Here is a 22321-nt window from a genome sequence, read left to right on the forward strand (position 1 = left end):
AAATGTGTTTTGATCTGCCTTCAGAGTCCATCAGTTCTTTATCTGGATGTAGATAACATTTTCCTTTGTAAAGTACAAAGTACTTTTCTGTATTTGTCTTGGATCATTGTGTTGCTGAGGAGAGCTTAGTCATTCATAGTTGTCACCACAAAATATTGCTGGTATTGTGTACAGTGTTTTCCTAGTTCTGCTTATTTCACTTGGCATCAGTTCATCCAAGTCTTTCCAGGTTTTTCTAAAATCTTCCTGTTCACCATTTCTTATGTATTCCATTTTTATATTATGTATTCCATTATTATATTATAGTATTCTGTTACATTCATACAGCTTATTCAGCCATTCCCCAATTGATGGGCATCCCCTCAATTTCCAATATTTTGCCCGCATGCAGAGGGCTGCTATAACTATTTTTGCACATTTAAAACACCTGTTCCCTTTTTTATGATCTCTTTGGGGTCCAGACCTAGTTAGTGGTATTTCTAGACAGGGATCAAAACTGCTGGATTACAGTTTAGTTGCCTTTTAGGCATAGTTCCAAATTGTTCTCCAGAATGGTTGGATCAGTTCAAAAGTCTACCAACAGTGCATTAATGTCTCCATTTTTCTACATTTATCATTTTCCTTTTCTATCATATTAGCCAATCTGATAGGTGTGAGGTGATATTTAAGAATTGTTTTAATTTCCATTTCTCTAATCAGTACTGATTTAGAGCGCCTTCTTCATATGCCTATGGATGGCTTTAATCTCTTCATCTGAAAACTGCCTGTTCGTACCCTTTGACTGTCTATCAATTGGGGAATGACTTGTATTCTTTTAGATTTGACCCAGTTCTCTATATATTTATGAAATAAGGCCTTTATGAGAGACACTTGCTGTAAAGATTGTTTCCCAGCTTTCTGCTTTCCTTCTAATCTTGGTAGCATTGGTTGTGTTTGTACAAAAGCTTTTTTATTTTGATATAATCAAAATTAGCTACTTTATGTTTCATAATGCTCTCAATCTCTTGTTTGATCATGAATTCTTCCCTTCCTCATAGATCTGACTGGTAGACCATTTTTTTCTCTTCTAATTTGCTTGTGATATCACTCTATGTCTAAATCATGCACCGATTTTGACCTTATCTTGGTATACAGTATGAGATGTTGATCAATACCTAGTTTGTGTTCTATTATTTTCCAGTTTTCCTGGCAGTTTTTTTTTCTCAATTAGTTATAGGCTGTGGTTTTTGGGTTTATCAAACACTAGGTTACTATGGTTGTTGACTATTGCGTCTTGTTTACCAATCTATTCCACCGATCCCCACTCTATTTCTTAGCCAGTACCAGATAGTTTTGATTAGTACTGCTTTATAATATAGTTTGAGATCTGGTATTGCCACACCACCTTCCTTTGTATTTTTTTCATTACTTCCCTTTATGTTCTTGAGATTTTGTTCTTCAGATGAATTTTGTTTTTATTTTTTCTAGCTCTATAAAATAATTTTTGGATAGTTTGATTGGTATGGCACTAAATAATTTAGATAGAAATGTCATTTTTATTACATTGGCTCAGCCCACCCACAAGCAATTAATATTTGTCCGGTTGTTTAGATCCAACTTTATTTGTGTGAAAAGTGTTTTATAGTTGTGTTCATATAGTTCCTGGGTTTGTCTTGGCAGGTAGATTACCAAGTATTTTATATTGTCTACAATTATTTTAAATGGAATTTCTCTTTCTAGCTCTGGCTGCTAGACTTTGCTGGTAATATATAGAAATGCTGATGTTTTATGTGTATTTATTTTGGATCCTGCAACTTTGCTAAAGTTGTTAATAATTTCAAGTAGTTTCTTAGTTGATTCTGTAGGATTTTCTATGTATAACATCATATTATCAATTAGTTCTCCTGTGATAGCTGTCTCTGTTCTCTGTAATGGTGGTGTCATCACAGCTCCTTCTTAATGTCTATCTAAACCTATCTTTCCAATCTAGATTGGCCTTTGATTCTCAGAAGATAGACCTAGTGATCTCTAGGAAATAACCGTTATCCCTATATCCACTACCCCCTGTATCCTGATCTGGTCTGGGCTATTTTCATTTAACGGAGGTTCCTTAACCCAAATAATGGTGGGGCTCTTGTCAGGGACAGGCTGGGGCCCCTCTCACAAGGACACCACTTTCTCTTTATTTTTGATAGTATAGAAGATTCACACTCCCTTCTACCACAGTTTGTGCTGGCTATTATGTTTTATCCCTCGTGTAATGAAAGCATTGTTGGCTTTGTCTTGTTAAGGCTAATCTAAACCTGGGCTCCCCAAGGCACCCTTAGTTCCCCCATAGGATAGATCCTGTGATTGACTGCCTCCACAGTTCTTCTCCAACATGTTCTGGGCTAGTTTTCTATAATGATGGTCTCTTTTCATTATAATGCTGGCCCTTGTTCCCTCCTGATAGCAACATGCTTCTTGTTATGGCCAGACTGGAGACTCTCTTGTAAAGGCACTACTGTCTTCCCATTGGCCTCAATTAAGGCAAGATATAGCCATTTGTATGTGGAGACCCGTTTATCCTCTATCCCACTCTCTGCCTCTTTTGTTCTTATGTGCAGTCTGCCTCTGTTCCCAGTAAATGAGGACATTGTGGCAACATTTTGTTAGGGCAGTTCCAGGCCTGTTTTCCCAACCCAGCCTCCTTTCTCTTATGGCAAAGATCTGGTGATTTCCTCTCACCCCCAAGTCTAGTTCAGCTACATCTGGTCTGTTCTCCTATCCAAAAAAATTATAGTATGCATAGGGAAGAGCTGCTTTGAGGCCACTGCTGTCACTCCAGCCATAGATCCCAGGTCTGTGGAGAATGGCTCTCCCTTTTCTTTGTCACCTTCACCAGTCCCAGATTAAGCAGCTTAGTCTCGTCTCTTCTCATGTAGTAGATGTCTCCAGTTCTCTTGTAGTGAGCTTCTATTTCTTGAAATGAAGGACATTTCAGCTTTTCAAGAGGACATGGTCATTTCCTCACCTACACTGTATTTTTCCTTACCTCAACTCTATTAGTTGCCCTGTAAAACATGAACTTAAAAATATTTGAACCACCAACCTTACAGGGTAGTTGTAAGGAATCCACTGTAATCACAGGCCACAAATGCCTCTACCAATTTCCCCTGTTGTTATGCCAAGTCTAATTTTACTCTCAGATAGTATTTTAGTTTATCAGGAGAGGGCCATCTTTGAGGGAGCCCTCCTGAGCATTTTTCTGTAAAATGGATGTATTAATTTTGGTGGGCTTGGCCTTTCTTCTTCAGGAGGCCAGTGGTATTTAAACAGTTCAGTTCCAGAAACACTTGTGAATTAAAAGAAATAGTCCCCATTCTAAAGGAGTTTACGTTTTACCAGATGCTAAAAGACATTTAAAGGAACCGAAAACAAGATCTCTAGCCAAAGACTGACCAAAGTCCTCTGAAATCAGATTTCTTCAATTTACATGCTAGGTCTTTAGAAGAGTGAGGGTTTTTTTTTTCGGTGAGAACCCAAGATGGAGTTTGAACTTGGGGGTAGGTAAGTTATATGTATGTGGAGCTAGGGAGGATAAAGGCTTATGTTTAAATAGAATGTGAAAAAGAAAAAAGAAGGATGGAATTGGAGCAAAGGGGGAAAGTAGGCTAGGTGATAAGGGGGGAAAAGACTTGTAGTACCTATATTCCCCCATGTCTCAACCAAGAGAAGGATGATGTGGGTTTCATCATGTGGCCAGCAGGCCTCATTTAATCAAAGTTGCGCTGCCTCTTTTGGTTACATCATTTTAGTCCTTGCTTTTGTTCTGATTCTCCACACTTTATTCAGCATCAGTACATGCAAACTATCCCATGTCTCTGACTTCCTTATGTTCATCTTTTTGTTTTTTTTTTTTTTTTTTTACAAAGCAACATAAGGGGCAGTTGGTATTGCTGTGGACAGAGCACTGGGCCAGGAGACGGGAGGCCCTGAGTTTGAAACTGACCTCAAATACTTAATAGCAGTATGACTCTGGGCAAGTCACTTCACCTTTGCCTGCCTCAGTTTCCTCAACTGTAAAACAGGAGTGATAAGGATAATTTCCTCAACTGTAAAATGAGGATAATAGCACCTACCTCTCAGGGTTGTTTTTAGGATCAAATGAGATATTTCTAAAGCACTTAACAGTGTTTGCCATATAGTAAGCACTATATAAATGCTTATTCCCTTTCCTTTCCTCATATAATGCAATTTTTTCTCCCTAACTCATGAGGCCTCAATTTGTTTCTTCTTGTTTATTTGTTTGTACAAAAAAGTGTTTTTGTGGATATTTTAAGTTTTGTCCTTTTGGGAATTTTTTCCAACCACTGAGATCCCTGGGTCGAAGAAGATGTACTGTTCAGTGATTTTATTCTGTAGGATCATAGTGTGAAGGGACATTAGAGGTCATCTGGTCCAATGCCCTCATCTTATTGAGAAAGAAGTAGGCCTAGAGATGTTCAATGGTTTCCCTAAGTTGTAGAGCCAGGATTCCAAGCCAGGTCCTGTGACTCCAAGAACAGCTTTTCCCCCACTCTACCACACTGTCTTACCATGATTCTAAATTGTTCTCTAGAGTGGATGGGGCAATACATAGCTTAATCCACATTATGTCTTCCAGTTAAGATGGTGACATTAAGGATTGTTGAGAAAACTAGCTTGCCCATACATACCATAACAAGTAGCTGAAAAGGATCCGAGAGGGAAAAATACAATTGACCTGTAATAAAAGAAACTGAGATAATATTTGTAAATATTCGGAAGCTGATGTGTAAACCTTAAAATGCCATTTAATGCTAGATTATCATCATTATCATTGAAACAGTCAGAAAAAAAGGAGGGAAAGTAAAATGAGATAGTGGCAGAAAGGCTTCAGAAGGCTAAGCATAAAGAGGGGATTAAAGCAAGAGAAAGTATGGAGACCAGAGATCAGGGTATAGGTTTTGTGAAGAAGAAAAGGCAGAGGGAAAGGAATGGACCATTTCTGTTAGAGATTACCTGTATTGATCACATTCTGCTTTCTCCACCCTCTTCTTTGCAAAAGAAGAAGAGCAACAATTAAGATTATGAGGGAGAAAAATGCACATTTACCTCTCTTAACTTAAATGGAGTGAACACATCCTATAAAATGGAGGAAAGTTAGAAAAATGGATAAGAAAATAGAGCCCAAAATAGAGTCTCGTTTATAAAATACAAATAACACATAAAGATTCCCATAATGTTAAATTGAGAGGCTAGTACAGAATCTGGTAAAATTTAGGTTAATTTTTTTAAAAAAGCAGTGTTAATAAACATAATATCAGATGTGGCAGCAATAAAATAGCTATGATTAAAAGAGGCAAGCAGGGAAACCACATTATGTTTAAAGGCACCATAGACAGTAAAATAATATCTATGCATTATATATACATGCACACATATATGTACACACACACACATATATATATGCACTGAATTGTATAGCATCTAAATAATTGAAGGAAAAGTCAATCAAATTGCCAGAAGACACTAAAATCATCATATTTGCTGATCTGAATTGCCCAGTTTGGACTTAGACAAATTAAGAAAAAGATAAGTTAAGGAAAAAGTTAAAAACCTGAATTAAATTTTAAAGTTAGAGATAATAGATTGCTGCATAGGAATGGAAAGGAATATATGTGTTTTTCCACTGTGCCTGACACCTATACAAAATTTGACCATATACTGAGGCATAAAAGCTAAAATGTAGAAAAGTAGAAACATTAAGTATATTCCTTTGTTGACCACAACACGGTTTTTAAAATATAATCAATAAAAGATCTTTGAAGAAATAATTCAAATAGAAATTATTTAATTGGTTTTTCAAATTGTGGATAAAAAACCAAATCATAGCAACAATAGATAATTTCACTAAAAAAATGAGAAGAATGTGAAACATTCCAAAACTTTTGGGATGTTAAGCCAAGCAGTTCTTGGAAAATACATACATACATATACATATATATATATATATATATATATATATATATATATATACACACACACACACACACACACACACACACATATATATATATATATATGTTTCTAAAAACTTTCATGAAACTAAAAAAACTAGAAAAATATCAGACCAAGAAACTCCAACCAAACACACGAATTGAAATTTTAAAAATCAAAGAGAGAAACTAAAATCATTGAATTTATAAATAAAACAGAGCTGTTGTTTAAAAGCTAATCAAGTTGATAAATTATGAGCTAGTCTTATTTTAGAAAGTGCAGAAAGTCAAACTCCCAATATCAATAATTTTAAAAGATAATTCATAATAAGAATGGCCAAATAAAGAAAATTATTAAGAACTATTCTGCACAACTTTATGACAACAAAACTGCTAAATGAAAAGAATGTTTATAAACATATAAAATATCTAGAGAGATATAATAAGAAACAAAGATTTTAAATAACCAATCACAGAAAAAACTGAACAAGCCATAAATAAAATCTTGTAACCAAATGGATTTACTCATGGATTCTATGAAACATTCTAAGGAAAATTGATTTTGATATTATATCAATCATTTTCAAAAGTGGGACAGAAGTTATCTTGCCAAAGTCCTTCTTTGAGATAAACATGGTCCTGATTCCTAAACCAGAGAGAGAAGAAGTAGAGAAGGGAAGATAAAGACCGATATTTCTAATTAATATTGACACAAAAATATTGAATAAAATATTACCAAAGAGGCTATAGTAATGCATATTAACAGTCTGCATGTTAAATGACTTAGCTTGGAGTCAGTATCCAAAGACATTTTTAGTTTGTAATTAAAATTTAAAAAAAAAAAAGTCTGAGTTGTCTGTATTATTTTTTATCACCAGACTTCAAATTTTAAATTGGGTGGCTTTAAAAAGAATTGCAAGTTTTTTTTAGCTTTGAGTCATTCCTTTTATCCCACCTTATTACTATGTTCTTAAGACATTTCGAGCAAAAGTTACTGGAATTAATCCTGTAGTAACAGAAGCTTTGTCTGGGAATATAACTTTTGGGATGACATCTTATATCTCACCTTATACCTTAACCTGCATCAGAGGCCTGTTCAGAGAAGAGAGGTGCAAGAGAATTATAGGAATGTGTTTTCCCTAGGTAAAGAATTCTTTCAACCCCAATACTGCAATCAGGAACTATTGCTTAGTGTTTGTTAATAAAGGAAATGAGTGGTGGGGGTGGGGAAAAAGCCATACTCTATTAAACTAGTTTTCTGGTTTTGGACATTGATTCCAAGCAAAGTTTTTTTTTTTTTATGGCTCTAATTTTTTCTTTTGGAGGGAGGAAGGGCAATTGGGTTTAAGTGACTTGCCCAAGGTCACACAGCTAGTAAGTGTCAATCGTCTGAGGCCGGATTTGAACTTAGGTCTTCCTGACTCCAGGGCCGGTGCTCTATTCACTGCACCACCTAGCTGCCCCAGGAAAGTTTTTTTAGATAAATGTAGTTGCCTTCTGTAGACTTCTGGAAGTTATATTCTGCAATACTACTGTCTTCTTTAGTTATTCAAAAATTATGATTTCATCAGTATGGTTATGCCCTCTATAGACACAAATCACAGTTCTTCCATATCTTAGTGGTTATTTTTTTGGGTTTTATTTTAGTTTTTATTATTGTATTAAGATAACTGTCATCAACAAATAGGCCCTTTTCCTTATCTAAGGAAGAACAGAGAAAGAGGCTTGTATGTGACAACATGAATCTATTTCAAATTCTTCAGTGCTCTCTAAGGCACTAAGTTACAGCTAAGATGCCAACATCACCAGAAGTTCTCTCTGCTAACAAAAACACAGGTACAATCCCTATTGCTATCAGACATTTCTCAGAGAAATTTGCTTTAAAGATTTATTTTCCCCATTGCCTACTTCCCTTCTAATTCTAACTGTACTGATTTTGTTTGTAAAAAAGCTTTTCAATGTTATATAATCAAAATTAATCATTTTTATTTCTATGATCCTTTCTATTACTCATTTGTCATTCTTTAAATGACTATCCTTTAAACCTCTCCCATAGACTCAATTTAATTTGGGGGGTAAAATGTGGGTAAAAGACATTCTGTAATATTTAGATGTATTTGCTTTGCAATGGCATTGTTTATGATTTTCTAGGTAGTTGAACGTGATTCTTCCCATGAGCCATATGCCATTCCATGGTGTTTTCTTTCCCTGAAATGTTCCATGTGTTTATGGTCTCCACCTCTCAAGCAGAAAATAAGAGAGCTACAGAAAAGCCCATGTGGACAGCAGTTCCCAATGGAGTACACAGGGGATCTCTCCTTTACCCTATTCTCTCTGACATTTTCGTCCATGGCATGCATGAACACCCAGATAAAATGGAGGAAGGCATAAGTGGAATGTTTATCCTTTTTGTAGATAATATGAAGCTCTAAAAGGACAATGGGCCAAATCTAATGAGGTAAATTTTTGTAGGGATGAGTATAAAGTTTTAGACATAGGTTTGAAATACATACATAATTTACTTACATAAATAATCATGCGTCTTGACCCAGTCATTACATCACTGGGAATAGTTCATAGAGTTTTCTCAAAAATCCCACTGCCCCACCCTCAAGTATTTGTTTAAAGCAGGTGTTCCTAACCTGGGTTCCATGAACTCAGTTGTTTTTCTTTAAAATATTTGTAACTATATTATATTTCATGCATTTGAAAACATTACTCTGAGATTAAGATAAAAACAATTAAGAATCCCTAGTTTAAAGATTCTCATACTATCATTGTAATCATAAAAAAACTGGAAACAAATGTCTAACAGTAGGGGGCCCAGTAAATATGTATAATAAAATTTTTTAATTGCAGACCTAGATTTTAAAAATTAAAATACTATAATGGAATTTTGTAGCTAACTAATACAGTGACTCAATCTGCCAATGCATGCAGAGTTCTGAATCCATAGGCTACCACATCTGTTGATAAAAGGAGAGTACATTTTGCCATCCATCTCTGGAGACAAGATTGGTTGGTGCATTTAATTTCAAATTATATGCCTTTTAGTATTTTCATTTAGATATTGTTATCCGAGCTATCAGAGGAAAGATATTCACATCAAGGGGGATGGGGAAAGACCTCTTATAGAAGGTAGTGGAATTTTAGCTAATTCTTGATAGAAATCAGGGAGGTGGGAGAGAATTCCTGGCATGAGGGACAGTTTGGTGTCAGGAGATGGAGTGTCATATTCCAGGAACAAGAAGGAGTCCAGTGTAGCCAGATCATAGAACATGTGGAAGGAAAGTAAGATGTAAGAAGACTGGAAAGGTAGAAAGAGGCCAAGTTCTGAGGGCATTCATAATTCGAGGATGTATAATTGATTGTGGAGGTAACAAGGAGTCACTGGAGTTTTGAGCAGTCAGACTTGTGCTTTAGAATACTCACTTGTGACAGCTCAATGGAGGACAAACAGGAGTAGGAGAGATGTGAGGTAGGGAGACCACTGGCAGGCTATGGCCTGTTCAGGTGTGTGGAAGTGAAGGCCTCTACCTGGGTAGCAGCATAGTCAGAGGAGATAAGGCAAGATGTTAAGAAAGTGAAATCAAGAGAATTTGGTAATTGAATGGATATTGGGAGGGGGTCGGTGTCAGATGAGACAGTGAGGACTTGAGAATGACATGTAGTTTGTGAGTCCAGGTGACTGGGAAAATGGTGGAACCCTTGAAAATAAGGAAATTTGGAAGGGGGTAAAGATTTGGAGGGAAATATGAGTTCCATTTTTGACATGTTTAGTTTGAGGTGTTTATGAGATATTCATTTATAGATTTTAATAGGTAGTTTGAGATGTGAGACTAGAGGTCAGGAGAGAGGTTAGGGCTGGATAAATCTGAGAATCATATGTATAGAGATGATAAATGAATCTGTGGGAGCTGACAAGATCACCAAGCAAAACAGTAGAAAGAGAGAAGAGGACCCAAGACAGCCTTGGGGTGCACTCATCTTTACTTGGCACAACCTGGATGAAAATCCAGCAGAGTTTCTGTTTACTCTAACTTGGTAGCTTAGCCACTTCTACTGGCAGATTGATCTAGAGAAGAGTAAGATGCAGGAAGGCTTGTGGGTGTTGCTGTAGAGTGGTATCCAAAGGATTAGGAGGCAAAGGATGGAAAGTAAGCATTTTAACTTTCAGTCCATTCTGTCCAGGGACCAAGTAGATATGGTGAGGGAAGTGGGCACCCTTGGTTTGGGGCATGTTTGTTGTACTTTATTCCTTGCTATGCCTTCTCAGTCACAATCCCTTTGTAGAAGCTCAAAAAGAAGGGCGTTAGCTGAATGCATTCTTAGAGCAGTGCTCATATGACAAAGCTTTTTTTGGTAAAAAGAAGAGTCATTCTGGAATTTTCCTATTTTCTAAGTTTGGATTTTGGCATATTTGCATTTCTTTATGCAGAATATAATATACTAGTTTCTGGGAAGGTACACAAAAAAGTAAGAGACAATGTACTTAAAATAAATTTTAATTTTTTTATTAATAGTAATTTTCTTTTGGTGACTCACTGTTTCCTTAGCGGCAGCTAGGAGACAAAGCAGATGGACCACTGGTCCTGGAGTTAGGAAGACCCGAGGTCAAATGTGGCCTCAGACTCTTATTAGCTGTGTAACCCTGGGCAAGTCACTTAACCTCTGTCTGCCTTGGTGTCCTCATTTATAAAGTGGGGCAAAGTAGATTACCTACTTCCCTGGGTTGCTGTGAGGACCAAATGAGGTGACATTACATAGAGCACTTAGTGCAGTGCCTGGCACACACTGAGTATTTAGTAAATGCTTATTTCTTTCCTTCCTTCCCATTTGTACACAACAGTAAATGATCATGCCCTGGCTGAGAAAAGCTGTAATTTCAGGTGTCCTAAAGCATCCCTTTTGAAAGCCTGGGAGTAGTAGCCTTAACCCCAGGGGACGGAGTGCTGGCAGTTTTGTGTTTGACTGCTTTAGGGTCAGTTGGCTTGGGGTCAAAAAGCTGAGCAGTAGAATCCCTAGACTTAAGAGTCAGACTTGGTGACCTTGGAGTCAGTACCCTTCAGTTTAGTGGGCTTGTTTAACTTTGGGTGAGTGGGACTAGCAATCTCAAAGTCACACCCGGTGTTCTTGGGGCTGGCGTGTCTGGTATTGACTCTAGTATCTGCGGCCTTGTGAAAAGCTCGGTTTTGAGGACCTCAGTGCTAAGGGCCATGATGACCTCTGCTTGTGAACTTATGACTTGGGTATCATCAGTCTGTGTCTTCAGTATCGTCTTAGGAAAGCATATCCTTCTCAGAAATGTGGTGTTATTTCCTTTCAGAGACGTGTATTCCATGACCTAGGTTACTTGATGTCATTTCTAAGCCATTTGCAGGACTGGGTAAGGGTGCCATGGTTCTTAGACTTGGCCATCTTTACACCAGGAGAGGCTGAGAGAGAGGGGAAGCTCGATTACTTGTTCCTAAGAAATTTTCATTCTCATTGTGTAGGGAAGTGGTTTTCATTTTGTTTAATCTAACTTTACCTCTCTACTGAGCCTGGTGGGTAGGGGACACATATAACCTTGCTTGTGATGGAGAAAGCTATTCCAAGTATGGTGATTTAGAGGCTGGCAGAGAGTAATACCAAAGAAAGGCATATTATTAACTGGAAAATTAAAAGGACAATCTGTGGGAGACCTGAATAGTTTTAGAGATGCGTAAAAATACAGGAAGTGAGGGACTCAGAAAAAATTCGACTTAGAAGGCTATTTGATCTGATCTGGGGGCAGTGCTATGATAAATAGGGGTGAAGGGATCAAGACTATAGCTCAGACTGAGGAGAGGGCAGTGGCCAGTTGTGAGGAAGAAAACCAAGCTTCTTTATGATCTAGGGGAGAAGCCTACCTGTGCTGGGAGAAGATACAGTCAGGGAACTGGGCAAAGTGATTGATAATGAATGTGAATGAAAAGCACTAGAAATATAAAGAAAAAAGAGAGACCCTCTCTGAGCTCAAGGAGTTCATGGCTCCTACACAAGGCTTTACCCACATATTACATTGAAAGACCCTGTGCTTCTTGTCCTCTTGAGTGTCATTTCCACTGATGACACCATGTTTGGCAACCCATTTAAAAGTGCTGAGAACTTTGGTGGTTGGTTGAGCAGGACAGCTCCAAGCCAGAGTACATCATCTGAGGTCCTTGCTAGTTATGCTCTATCTTTCACAGCTAGGTAAGTTAGGCATGTCTATCTTTTCACTTTTCAGTAGTGTGGTGGTAAGACCTATCACATAACCATCCATTTAGAGGGAATTTGCTGCTAGATGCCAGGGAAAGACTAGGAGAGACTTATTATATCTCCAAACCTCTGAAATTATTCCTTTAAAAACCAGGAAAAATGACAGTGAGAATGGCATGATTTTGTGGCAAGGTATCTCCCTCATTCTCACCCACTACAGGATCTAGGTCTCAATTTAGTTCTCCATTTCTAGATCTCACATATTTACTCTCCCATCTTGGTCTCTAATGCCACACTGGTTATATCTGTCTGTTTTCCATGTATTTTTTATTTCTCTGAATCTTCCTTCTATCTCAATCTCTCTATGAACTCTCTCACCTCTATTAAGATTTCTGTGTCTTACATTTCTCATTCTCTTATCTCTTGTCCACATGTGTGTATATTTCTATCATCTACCTTCTTGTACCTTCTATCTCGGTGTATCTTCTAAAGCTTTTTTGTTGAGTTTTAACGTATTTCTTTTGATTTGGAGCCAATGGAACCTCATATTTTGCAAGGTAAACAATAATCAGTTGCCTGGCCCCAGTAAATTTTGCAATAAGCCTGGCTAGGGTTCCCACTTTTCTCTCATCATTTCATATTCTGAGATGATGGTAGCTTTTTCCAAAGTTGCTCTCAGATTAGGATCTGACCTGGGCACATTGTGTAGCCTGAGATATCAGATGCCTTCCAAGGTAACCAAATGCATTTTTTTCTTAGTCTAAATCTAAGAGACTTCTCATTATAACACCCCATCCTATTTCAATTCATCACTGAATGAGGAAAGGCTGTCCACAAGTTCAACAGTGTGTACCATTCTCTGCTAGAAATTAAAGCAAGAATTTGCTGACAAGTGTCAACAGTGGTGAACCTGTTTTTTCTCTTCTAGGCTTAAATGGCATACTACCAAAGGGCAATTTTCTATGAATTCAGTGCATCTTGCCCACGAGAGGCATACTGTATGATCGGGGGAAATATAAAGATGTATCTGTGATCTAGGAGGAATTTTGGAGGCAGCCTTTCCCTTCAACATCTGACCTGCTAAGCTCTATCCTTCAGTAAGTTCCCACTGAATAAGTAAGCTATGTTTCTGGATCTCCTTTCATTTTTTAGTGTGGCGGTCATCATTGCTAGTATCTAAGCTATCAATAAAAGGGATTTTGGTCTTAAATGTTCAGGAAAAAGCAAAAGAGAATCAACACCTCTCCCATCTTGGGAGGTAAATAGAGGCTAAAAGATGTGGAAGTCTGATATTTTCAAGGTAAAATGTTCCCACAGGTCCAAGTTTGGGTGTGTTAAAGTTATTCTGCTCATGTACCGATCTCCAGACATGACGAACAGCAGCTACTTAATATTTGCTTATTGGTAGATTGACTTAATAAAACCCCAGTATGGGATTGGATCCATTTACTACTTATTGTAGAAAAAGAGAGCTTGTCAGACACTTTTCCTTGGTAGAAGAAATATCTGTTGAGATTTTTGTTTTCATGGTAAGAACCAATAAATACCTTTGACCCACAGCCATTTTCAGTACCTCTTTGGGGCTTATTCCCCAAATTTCTACTTGAATTCACAAAGTGGGGATATCTTCAAGGAGATTACACTTCCAGTACTCCTACTCTTGAGCACCCTCTGGTGTGTTCCCCATTACTAATCAGCCAAGGGTGTTTGCTAAGAAAGTACAGTAAGAACAGTTGGTAAAACAAAAAAAAATTCCCCCCAAAACCTAGGATGTCATTTCCCATAGTTACCCCCAAGGAGAGTGGGTTCAAGCTCTTGCTTCTCTCTTCCATGATGAGTCGTACTCTCTGATGCAGAATTTTGGTTGGCGAATATCACTTGCAGCCCAATTTTTATTCTCTCCTGCTCCTGGACCACCCCAACTCATCTGGACATTTCTAGACATCTTGGAATTATTCACCTAAGATCAGGAAAGAACAAAAGGGCGAGTGACAAAGGGTCATGAGTCTTTGTGGCTCATGGAGCTTTCCCTGTTCTGATCACTACACTTCACAAGCCTCACCCATGTTTGCATGTGGTTGCATCTGCAAATGCTCCCTGGACTGCATTTGCGATTCATGTGCACTGTTGATCTTCTGCCACATTCTAAGATAACAGTGGCTTCTTCCAGTGTTGTTTTCAGGGTAGTACCTGAACTGGCAGGCTGTCTACACTGAGATACTGGCTGCCACCTAAAGTAACAGAAGGTATATAATCATTAGGATAACTCTAAGAAACTGGCCAAAAGAACGATCTTGAGCATGGAAACATTTTCCCCAAGTTCAATCACATTTCCCCCCAAATCTTGAAGCTTAGATTGTAAAAGAAGAATTTGCTCCTCTCAGGCCCAAATTGGACTCTTCCAAAGATTTAGCATGGCTTTCCTCCACTGACACAGGATTATCTGGGATGTGATAACCTGATAGGTTCATCATGATAAGACTTGATTCACTATACTTCAATAAACTCTTTTCGAATAGGTAAGTAATAGATTGAACTCTCAGTCTTGTACTTTTTGGTCTTTGTTTCTTTTAATCTCTAGTAGCCTGCCTTGAGTTTTCTAGGAATCTAAGAACTCAACACTTAAAGGACAAGATTTATTATTCTAGACTCTTTATAGACCCTGAAGGTCTAAAATGGGATTGCTAAGGTTTGAATTCTCTATTGCTTCAAGTCTTTAAGATTTGACTTAGGTACCTACACTTTCAGGGCTTCAGTTCTGTAGGTCACTATATATCTATATATCTAGTTAATACAGTAAGGTCAATTCCTAGAGATCTCAAGGCCCAAGAGTCTAGGTGTTGAATTCTCTAAGTCCCTAAAGTTTTACTTAGAGAATTAAATATCTTAGACCTATATAGGTCAAACTTTCTAGGTCCCTAAGCCTGGCCTTAGAGACCCAGAAATGGAGAGAATTTACACCCTAGAGGTAACATTTTAATTTCCACTTATTTTAGGGAGGAGGAACCAGGACAGAGTTTGGGGACATACTTATGGTTAGTAGGTATGAACTACTAGGAAGAGGAGGGGAGCAGGGAGGGGAAGGTCTTCTCTCTTAGAAGTTAGAGAGGCTTTTCTTCCCTCCTCCTTACCCCCTCTCTCCCTCTCCCCTCAGAAGAGAGGAGGGGAAAGGAGATAGGAATGAGAGGGGAGAGAAAAGAAGAGGTACCAGGACAGAGTTTTGGTTAGTAGGTGTTAACTACTAGGAAGAAGGGAGAAGAAAAGATGGGGGACAGAGAGGGGAGGATAAGGTCTTAGAGGTTAGGGGTTCTCCTCTCCCTTCCCCCCTCTCAGAGGAGAGTAGAGAAGAGGGAGAGGAAAAGATAGGGGAGGGAGGAGGAGAGGGTCTCATCTCTTAAGGATTAAGAGGTCTTCTCTTGAAGGTTAGTGTCTCTTCTCCCACACCTTCCTTTCAGAGGAGAGAGGGGAAGGGAGGAGAGATGGCAGGGAAGAAGAGGAAAAGAGATGAGATGAGAGCTCTTTCCCCAGTACTGATGTGCAAGTACCCCAAAAGGAAAACACATCACCTAAGATAACTACCCAGGTCCCAAAGTGATGGATTGTCAACTCATAAGCTCCTATATTTGAGGACACAAAGAGAAAAATGGAAGAATCCCTGTCCTTGAGGAGCTTACATTCTGGCATGGGTGGGGGGTGGGGCACTGTTAGGTGGAGGAATCCAGTGAAGCCCAATTCTTCCTGGTAGAAATGATAGATCAGTGACAACTGAAACCAAGAGGTAGGTTAGGGTTAAAACAATGAGAGACATAGAGCTAGAAAAGGAAATGGAAATATTGAGCTATAGGTGGAAAGATAAATGTATGTAGGTATATATGGACATACACAGAGAGAGAGAGGGACTTGTGTTTAGAAAGAGACAGTTAAAGATTGTTGTTACATAGGGATCATATAGAGATACAAAGATCTATATAGTTACTCAAATTGAGCGATAAGAAATTCATAGACAGAAAGATTGGAAACCTAAGTTAGCAGAATTTTCATTCACTCCTAGGTTTGACGGGGTCATTTCCAAGTGTGCAGAGGAAATCAGTGGCTATTGTTCTTTCCCCAACACCTAGGATCAAATGTTCTCTACCTGCATGGTAATGTGGTCGATATTTCCCCTCAAGTGAGGAAGAAGAGCTGGCCAGGGTTCCAGGATGTGACTGCCTCATGGGTCACCAGTGTTTCCTTATGGATGTCCTGTCTTGTGTCCTCAGAAGAATGCTGGCTGACAGAGTATGCTTTAAGCTTAAGAAAGAAAAGAAGTTTCACTTAGCCAAGCCTCACTGCATTAGCTGACCCTGAAGGTGTAAGAAGTACAAGTAAAGGGTGCATGGGACGAAGACTGTAGAGTCTTTCCCAACTGATGATTGAATTCCCTCCCTCCCAAGTCATCATATACTTTTGTGTTATTCTGTATATATTTGCACATGTACTTTTTGTATCTGCAGAGCCTTGCCTAGCACATAGTAGGCATTTAATAAATGGTTCTTGATTGAGAGATGATAGATTTCTCTTTCAGGCCCCTAGGCCTTGGAACATATTTGGTGACCTCATATATACCATATACATACAAACAAACATCTGTATAGTACTCCTTTGGGGATGCATGATAGAGGGACCTTTCCCTATGCCAGGAGAAAGAACAAAACTATTGAACAGTTAGCCTGGGGTTAAAGACAGCAATACCTCAAAGAAATCTATTAACATGCAAGGCCAAAAGAGCCCCATAAGTTATTTTTAATACAAACGTTTCTTCTATTTAGGAAATGAATCTCCCAAAATAGGGGTTTAAGTGTATAATAATGAGAAATTAACCAAGCAACAAGTACGTAGTAAATGGCTCCTTTGGGGTCTGGGATCTCTGCTAGGCACTGGGGATATGAAGATAGTCCTAGGTCTCAGGTCCTGTTTACATCCAATGAGGTAAAACCACATGCCAATCAATATAACACAATTACACAGGGATCAAGAAAGGCCTCACTTGTTTAAGACGTAGAAGGTTAGAGAGATGTGTTAAGAGATGATTAAATTGAGAGAAAGAAATACAGAGATAAGTAGAGACACAATTTATAACCTTAAATCCATACTGGGGGTTCTAGGTCTCACAGACTGACATTTAGGGACCAACTCTGGGTTCTAGGCAGCCCACAACACAAGCTTGCCCATTTGGGGATCCTTTTCTTTTACAGGAACTTTGCTGATGCTTGCAGCATGAGGTTGTTCTGGCAAACACCAACTACCTAGACATGTAACAGAAGCAGGAGTTGGGGCAGAGGGGGGCATATTATCTTTTGACTCTGGTTACAGAGAGGGGCTCCACAGACTCTACGGAGAAACACCTTCTTTGCCTTTCCCTTAATACACAAAATGTGGCAGATGCTGATTCAACCTAGCCATGGGGAGATAGCAGTGTGAGTGGCAGCACCAAATCTGAAAGTAACAGAAAATACAGAGTCCTGTGGATTCACAAGAGGGCAGGGAAGAAGTACCTCCAAAATGGGTGAAAAGATCAACTCTACAAATGAAAGAATTAAGAGTGAATAGAAGGGAGAAATCAGAGTTCCCAATACAGGATTTTTAAAGTCTTAATGAACAAATTAGGGGAAAAAAGGAATCCATGATGGAGACTCTCTTACAAAGCAAAAGATTTACAAATTTGGAAAACAAATACTGAAATGGGAGAAAATCAACAACACAAAAATACAAAGAGGTCATAGTGATTAAAGAATACACAAGTTGTATACAGTCTGACCTTGAAGACAGGACATACTGAGAGGCTTTAAAAAGGTTACTACCATTATCCAAATAATACAGGAACATTACTGACAATTTCTAAAACCTCCAGAAAACCAGTGATTGAATTTAACCATGTCAATGACAAATTTTTCAAGTGCTCAGGAGAAAAATCTTCACCTATGAAGGAAAAAAGGCAATTCTAGTTAGCCTAGATTTTTCTCAAACCAAGAGAAATCACAGGCAATGAGGACATAGTATAGCTTTCAAAGCAAGATGCCCTTGTTGGAACCCAAAGTAACATATGCTGAAAACCAGAAAAGAAGGATAAATCAACAAAGACAAAATATGTGAGCAGAAAGGTCAACTTTTACACAACCCAGATAAATACGTACAACCTATCAAGGAAAAAATCAGTAAGGAAATCAATTATTCCACATTTAGAGGTCTTTTTTTTAAAGAAAAGACTGATCTGTGTAGTAAAAAGAAATAAAAACAAAGAAGGATCCAACAGGGGATAAACATGGAAATAAAACTTCAAGTAGGAGAAGTGAAAGCAGAAGAGGAGAATGGAAGCACCATAAAATAAAACTCTGATCCTACTAGAGATGAATTAATGTATATTGTGAATTGGAATTGCGGGGGGGATGGGTACAAAAATGGGGAGGGACAGAGTAGAATCAGTGAAGCCAAGGTAATTTCTACAGTGTGGCAATAAGTGTTGCTTCAGAATCATCAGAAAAATAGTAGAAGGAAGAGATTGGATCTAAGAGAGTAGATAGGCATATCACAGGAAAGGGTCTATTAGATCAGGGGTAGGGAAGCTGGAGCCTCAAGGCCACATGTGGCCCTCTAGGTACTGAATCCAAACTTCACAGAACAAATACCCTTAATAAAAGGCTTTGTTCTGTAAAACTTGGACTCAGTCAAAAGGCTGCATGTGAGGGCCTAGAGGCCACAGGTTCCCCACCCTTGGGCTAGATAAATAGCATGTCCATTGAGGAAGCCATATGGGTGCGCACTGAGAGTTAAGGAACTCATGATAAGTTTACTATGAAGGAGCGGGGAAGAGTTGAGGTACTTGCCTTGTCTGAGGGAGAGCTGTGCCTCCATGGACAGCATCCTGTCTGAGGAAAAGGTATGGATGAACTCCATTGGGCAGTTCGCATTAAGAATGTTGAGGTTGACATAGTTCAAGAAACAAAATTGCATGCCAGTTGGAATGAAAGACTACTGAACTTCAGTGACTCAGGAAGAGAGAGTGAGGCTGACAACTTTGCACAACTCTGCCTCCCTTAAATCCAATTAAACACAAGTTGAGACATCACCCTGTGAATCACCCTGTGATTCTTGAAAATGAGGGCCAAACAACAACAATGGTTGAGGGCAGCAGGTAGAAATGGGCTACCCTATTTGGGACACAGGGTTTGGACCATGGGGTACCATTTCTATCCAACATTACTTCTTCCTTCACAAATTGACACTCCTTGGAGTAAAGCACATCAGGAAAAAGGGGGTAATGAAGCAAGATGTATACCGTATAAGTGCAATAACATCGAAATTGGAAGGAGCTTAAATTCCCCCCGTGAGGATCAGAGAGAGATTAAAAAAGTAATAATAAAGGTATAAGCAATAAATCAGAATAACATTTCAGAAAAGACAAGAGATGGGAATTAGTGAAAAGAGCAAAAGCAAAGCTTTGTAGAAAGAGACACAGCAAAAGGCAACCCATAAAAACGTAAGATGTTGAAGGGGAGGATGAAGGAGATGAATTTTAAACTGACTACTTAACTGATAAAGTAACTATAAGGGATAAAAAGAAGGTAAGATACAGATAAGTGAATAAAATAAAGAAAAATCAATAATAGAAGCAAAAACCCCAAACTAAGTCAGGGATGGGCAAATGAGATATGGGAGAGGGAGGGACTAGAATCAAAGAAGTTAAAGAGAAACTAAGAATTTTGGGACTAGAATCAAAGAAAGAGAAACCAAGAATTTTGGAAAGGAAAAAAAATGTTAAAGTGATAACAATGAAAAAGAGTAAAAATAAAAGACCAAATAAAAAAAACTAAATAATCTGATACAATGGAAGAATGGCCAAATGATTTTTTAAACATAACAATGTGGTGAATATGAGAAACATTCAAAAATCGAAATTCACACTTTCAATAAACAAGGAAATTATATAAACAACAGACACTGAACTATTATCAAGAACAAGATATATATGAATCGAATGCCATACCACCTAAATTCATAATGGAAAAGTAGAACAAATGGCAAAACCACATACATAGTAGGACAGTAATCATAAAAGAATTCAATGGTCAACTTTCAGAACCAGAAAAATCTAACCAAAAGACAAGCAAAAGGGGCAGGGGAGGGGAGAGAAATGAAAAAGCTATTGGGAAATTTAGGGCTAAAAGACATACATCTTTGAACAGAGACAGTCAAAGCTATATAATAATATACCAGTTTCTCAGTGCCATGTAGTATTCTAAAAAAAAAGAGAGAGAACTTGTACTGACACAGAAAAATAAATGTAAAAAAAAAAACCCAAAATACTAAACATATCTCTTTTACAAACCACATGCAAAAAAGCGAATACGGTACAAGCAAACAACCCATACCTAAAGGGAAACTAAATAATGACATTCTCAACAATGAGTACGTCAAAGAACAACTCATGGAGACAATTAATAATTATACATAAGACAATGAGATGGAATGCCAAAAATTCTGAGATGGGGCTAATTTTGTCTTCAGAGAAAGTTATATCCCTGAAAACATGCATTAAGATAATAGGAATAGAGGTAAATGAACTAAATATACAACTTTAGAAATAGAACACAACAAATAAGCAAAACTGGGAAATAATTGAAAATTTGAGAAGAAATAGACAAATTGGAAACCAAAGGACTCTAGGAATCATTAACAAACCTCAAACCTGATTCTTTGGAAAAATTACTGATTCTTGAAAAACAAAACTGATAAGCCTGATTAAAAAGAAGAGTAAAAAAAATAAAAATGAAAAAAGATGAAGGCACAAAGACAGAAGAGTCTTTAAAAATTATCAGAACCTATCCTACAGATTTCAGGGGGGCTAGCTAGAACAGTGGATAGAATGCTGGACCTGGAGTCAAAAAAGACTCATCTCCCTGAGTTCAAATCTGGCCTCAGACACTTATTAGCTGTGTGACCCTGAGCAAGTTACTTAATCCTGTTTGCGTCAGTTCCTCATTTGTAAAATGAGCTGGAGAAGGACACAGCAAACCACTCCAGTACCTTTGCCAGGAAAGCTCCAAAGGGGGTCATGGAGAGTTGGACATGATTAAACAAAAGCAATTCTGCAGAATTCTACGATGCAAAGGAAATAAAGGATTACATATAAATATGTAAAGTATCCAAATTAACAGAATCCCAAATAGGTATATTAAATAATCCACTTTTAGAAAAGGAAATTGAACTAGTTATAAAGGATTTCCCAAAGGTAAACAAAAAGACTGGGCCAGATGGATTTACACCAAATTTCTATCAAACTCTTAAGGAAAAATTAAAACCTATAGTACATAATTATTCATGAAAAATGAGAAAGTAAACACTACCTAACACCTTTTGTGAGACAAATACAGTTCCAGTGCCTAAAAGAAGGAAGGCTAAAGCAAAGAAAGAGAATTATAAACAAATATCAGTAATGAATATCAATTTGAATGTTTTAGATAAAATCCTAGCAAAAATATTACAGCAATTTATTTTAAAAATCACTATGATCAATTTGGATTTATACCAAAGATGCAAGGATAGTTCAACATTGGTAAAACAGTTAACATGATCATATTAAAAACAAAAACATCTGAAGTCGAGATTACATCAGTAGCTGTTGAAGAAAAACTTTTGACAAAATATAAGACTAATTTATGCTAATAAGACTATAAACCATAATTATAAAAGGATCATTTAAAATATGATTTAAAAGGTTTTTGTATAAAGGGGAAACTTTAGATATTTTCCCCAAAATCACAGCAATAAAAAAGGATGCCCTCTTTTTTCAGTGTTATTTGTTAGAGTTCCAGAAATGTTAACTCATTCCTAGCAAATGAACAATGACAAAGGATGGGAATAGTCAATGTTGGAACGGGTTGTGGAAAGATGGGCACATTAATTCATTGGTAGTTGGACTATGAATTAGGCTAACCATTCTGAAGAAGCATTTTACAGTTATACTAAAAAATAGACTGTACTCTCCATACTCATTGACTGAGAGATTCCCAAGAGGGTTAATGACAAACAGAAAGTCCTCCTGTGTACCAAAATATTTATGGTAGCATTTTTTGAAAAGTACT

The sequence above is a fragment of the Trichosurus vulpecula genome, chromosome X, assembly GCF_011100635.1.
Source record: "Trichosurus vulpecula isolate mTriVul1 chromosome X, mTriVul1.pri, whole genome shotgun sequence".
Classification (NCBI taxonomy): Eukaryota; Metazoa; Chordata; class Mammalia; order Diprotodontia; family Phalangeridae; genus Trichosurus; species Trichosurus vulpecula.